Below are 5,629 nucleotides of genomic sequence, written 5' to 3' on the forward strand. Positions count from 1 at the left end.
ATAGCACGGGCGTCTTTCAGTTTCTGTCTAACAAATCCATTCACAAGTCTTTGGTGGGCCCGCGGCTATACAAGAAGAACCTGCCCAGGGTGCCACGCAGTGGGACTGAACCCGGAACCATGTCGTTGGCAAGCAAGGTACCTACCACACAGCCACTCCTGCGCCTATGCACAAAATTAGTTGCAACTTTCCAACCTTCAGTTATTTTGACGTGACATCTCTGATCGTTCCTCATGTACTCTTCTCACCATCCAACCCAGTTTTCGAACTTACAATAAATGATCTATCTTCGTGTAATATACCAGTCAATATGCGGTTTAATGCATAAAAATTTGCACACGTGGACTATATCTCCTTTTAAAACGATTTTAACCAAAGTGATTAATTATATATCCATTTACGTTGGAGAAAACAATATACGTACACATGTATGTGCAAAGACTATCCCATATCTTATAGATATGCATACGTATAAGTATATATATATATATATATATATATATATATAACATATATATATATATAATATAATATATGATATATAAATATATATATGTATATATATATATATATATATATATATATATATATATATATATATATATATATATATATATATATATATATACATATATGCATATATATGCATGTATGTATGTATATATACGCAGAAATATGTATATACATACATATTTATATATATATGTATGCATGTATGTAAAAGAAGTGTGTAGGCATGCATATTTACATACATATATACACATATATATATACATATATATATATATATACATATACATATATGCATATATATATGTATATATGCATACCCACACACGTAGTGCAACATATCCATACATATATACAAATATATAAATATATATACATGCGTATATATATATATATATATATATATATGCACATATATAAATACATACGTGTCTGTATGAATACATAACAAACTTACATAATATCCGCATACACCAATATTATATAATCCGTTTCACATAATACGTATGTATAGATAGATATAGATATATATGGATGGATGTATAGTGTGTGAAAGTATATCAGTACTCACACACACACACACACACACACACACAGCCATTTACAGGTACACACATGCACACATATTCATATATGTGTGTGTGTGTGTGTGTGTGTGTGTGTGTGTGCTCACAAGCTATACATCTCCTGTATTAGTCTTAGTCTCAAGTATTACGTAAAACTAATAATTATATTTGCGGATGTTACAGCTCTAGTATTATTGATTACATTTGTATAGGCGGCGGCCTAAGTAAAGCTATTTATTGTATTGTTTGACAGATGTTATTAATATCTTCCTAAACGACTTTGTTTAACGGTTCGGTGGAAAAGAGAAACCAAAAATATGTAAATTTTATAATTATTAACGGGATGACGCAAAAATGTTTTGGTTATTTTTCAAAAAATATAATGCATTTCTGTAGTAATTGAATCTTAATTATGGTTTCTGTCGCAAATATAATACAATAATTTAGTAGTAGTAGTAGTAGTAGTAGTAGTAGTAGTACGCTGGTCAAAATACTTGTCGGCATTTTTTCCGTCTTCACGTTCTGAGTTCGAATTCCGCCGTGGTCGTCTTCACTTCTCATCTTTGCCGATAAAGAAAAAAAGTAAAGATACGAGTCGAGCTAATAGACTACTCCCCCCCCCGCCAAATATCAGGCCTTGTGCCTATTATAGGAAGGTTCATTCTTATTATCAGTAGTAGTAGTGGTAGTAGTAGTAGTATATGATTTGCTGCGGCGTAAAACAAATGTATTTTCGAAAATGTTGGTCTCGATTAATGTTATTGATTTTTACCTCTTTCTTTTCGTCTTATGTGCTAAACATGTGTTCAAACTTGTTATTAAGAAAACCAGCTATCTCTTGCTGGTGTTCTGTGGTGGCCTCTGTCTCGTAAGTGGCAATATTTTGCCTTCATTAAACACTCGCGTAGTTTTAAAATAAACCAAACACACGCAACATTGCATCATAAACTGTCATCCCATCAGCGCACCATCAGAAGAAGACTTACCTCCTTTTCCGTCTCTCATTCCATTAAAAGATAATGAGTAGAAACGCGACAATAGAGAGGACGTCGCGCAAAAACATTCGGAGTCCCCCCGTTGGTGTGAAGAAGGTGTTGTGCTTCCGACATACCTCTCGAGAATAACATCTAGGCTAAGACTTCCGCCTGGTATGATTCCGCCTTGCACAGTAGAGACCCCAATATATGAGGAACTGGAGCATTATTTTATCGACCCCCAAAAAAGGATGAAAGGGAAACTCGACAACAGTGGCATTTGAACTCACAATATAACGACAGATGAAATACATTTGTGTATTGTATCCGAACTATCTGCAAATCTTCCAGCACACAGCTTCAATAATGATAATGATGATAATAATAATAATAATAATAATAATAATAATAATAATAATAATAATAATAATAATAATAATGATGATGATGATGATAATAATAATAATATGTGCATATACGTGCTAGCATATTTATATTTAAGTAAATATCTGTTTATATGTGTATACATATATATATTTGTGTATGTGTGTGTGTGTGTTCGTGTGTGTGTGTGTGTGTGTGTGCGTGCGTGTGTGTGTGTGTGTGTGTGTGTGTTTGGTTGAGTAAGGAGATGATGGGGAAGGACAGCTGAAAATGTACGAAAGGATTACTAAACATCGAAAAGACGGAAATTTTTAAAGTTTATTAAAGTTTTGCTTACTGTGCAAATCTTTCAGACATAATTGGTTATATATGAAAGCATCAGAAAATTGTTACGATAAAAACATTTGGTATGATAGAAATTCTTTACAATCTTTGTCTTCTTCATGTTGTCCGGATGATGTAATTAGTGTTTGGTAGATAGGCAGATGGAATTGGTTCTGTTCATGGTATCGACTTATTCATTGATGTATCGATACAACTCGATCGATTGAAAAAAATCTTTTAATTCTCTCAGACGGATGTTTTCGAAGGCAATATCTGATGCATATAAGCATATATGCGTATGCACATATTTATAGACGCATACACGTACGCACACACACACACGCACACATGCACACGCATATATTGATGGATACACATATATAATTTTATATATGTGCGTGTATACATATATATATGTGTTGATGTACATATATATATATATATATATATATATATATATATCCACACACATATATATACACACAAACATACATATATATCTTTATTTATGTTTATATATATATATATATATATATATATATATATATATATATATAAATCATACATATGAATGTGTGTATATGTGCGTGCGCATGTGTGTGTCTGTGTGTGTTTATAGGGTATATATGCGTATGAATATGCATGTACATGTGTATGTTGCAGCTAATAATTTCTATTTATTTTCTTAAAATTTATTACCACCTCCACACCAGTATTAAACTCCTCAACAACATAATCAACACCACCACCACAACAACAACAATCAACATCTCCATTATCACCATCGTCATCATCGTCATCATCAAGTTATAATTATCTCTATAATCACTGCCACGATTATTTTGTATTATCACCACTTGTATAATCGCATTTATCCAAATGATTGGCAGCGTTGATTTTTGCGGGATTTGAACTCAGGACGAAAATAATAACATCGAAAAATACCTTAGGAATGAGAACCCAGATTCGAAATTTCCTCAAGACACCTGACGAAGGCTGGAGAGTATATTAGCCGAAACGTTGTGTTAACAACAAACAAGGTGAGGACAAATATCCTCAAATGTGAATAATGTAACTGATGTAAATAATGCGCATAGAAATAGTTTTGAAAACATAGTATCAATTAAATGAAATTTGTTTGGAAAATATGTATACAACAAACCTTTTCGACAAAACTTTTCTTATTGCCAGTAAGATCTTTTGTTATTGTTGTGTGTGGTGGGGGTTCTGTATATCACTGTGTATGCGTGTTTTAATATGGATATGTTTGTGAAAGTATCTGTAAATATCTTGCATTTTCTTTCACTGAAAATTTTTGTCGTTCGTGTGTTTAAAAATATGTTTATACTTCGACTCTATCGATAGCAATCAGGTCTTTGACATCATTACTTCATGAGTAATGAATAATGAATAATGATGTTTCAATCAAGGTCAATGTGAAATTGGTTAACGCCATCGCAATAGCACGTAACCAATCGATAGGAAACGCCATTGAAAAAGTATTATTCTAATAAAATTTGGCATTCAAGATGTATGTTATAGTGTTATCATTAAATATAACAGTATGTCTACAAAATGACACTTTGGAAACGAAATGCTATTTAATAACATTTATTTAAATAATTTTCTTCAGCCGTTATCCATTTGACGCCGCTGGCTTCATACACATAGTCATGGATCAGTAGAGATCTTCAACTACAGCACGTTAATCAGTATACATACATACATACACACATTTATATATAGATAGATAGATATACATATATTTAAATATATATATATATATATCTATATATATATATATATATATATATATATATATATATATATATATATATATATATATATATATATATATATATATAGGCACAGGAGTGGTTGTTTGTAAGTACCTTGGTTCCCAACCACACGGTTCCCGGTTCAGTACCATGCGTGGCATCTTGGATAAATGCGTTTTACTATAGCCTCGTTCGACTTGAGGCAGTGCTCCAGCATAGCTGATACAAGTAAAAGAATAAAAGAATATATACACACACACAAATATATATTTATACACACACATATGTGTATATATATAAATATATATATACATATATTATATATTATAATATATATATCATATCTGTGTATGTATACACACCCACACAATTTTATATAGATGTTGATAGCCGTCCATCACTCGTAACTGAGAAAGACCATTAGTGACCTTCAAGAACATTGTGGGCTCTAGGATTTACAAACTTTTACAAAGTAAACATTCACAGTGGATTCGAAGAATAAGTCTGATGAAAGCGAGGCAGCCCAAAACGTTGAGGTATTTTCTTGGCAAAGTTTGAGAGATGCACACACACGCGAACACATGCAAACACACAAACACACACACACACACACACACACACACACACACACACACACACACACACACACACACACACACACACACACACACACACACACACACACAAACATACACATACACATACAAAGATACATACATAGACATCTTCTTTATTTAAGCCAAAACAATGTCATAAGAGATGAGTCAGTTATAAGAAATGAAGCATCGGTTTGAAATTGTACATTCTACTTCAGTATTTCGGATCATGATTCCCCTGCAAGCAACATTCGGAGAAATGGCATTATGAGTCGACGTCTCTTATCTGGTGAGCACTCTCTGAAATATTGAAATACAAGGCAAAATTATAGGTCATGGACTTCCATTTTGTTGAATTACTTGCATTGTTTTGACTGTAGAAAATTTTAATTATTTATGTATATCAGACAATGCTTCTTCCAGACTACATTGCTACACATACCCATACATACATAGGTATACAGTCAATCGCTCGCTGTATATATATATATATATAT

Source organism: Octopus bimaculoides, chromosome 25 (genome assembly GCF_001194135.2).
Source record: "Octopus bimaculoides isolate UCB-OBI-ISO-001 chromosome 25, ASM119413v2, whole genome shotgun sequence".
NCBI classification, from domain to species: domain Eukaryota; kingdom Metazoa; phylum Mollusca; class Cephalopoda; order Octopoda; family Octopodidae; genus Octopus; species Octopus bimaculoides.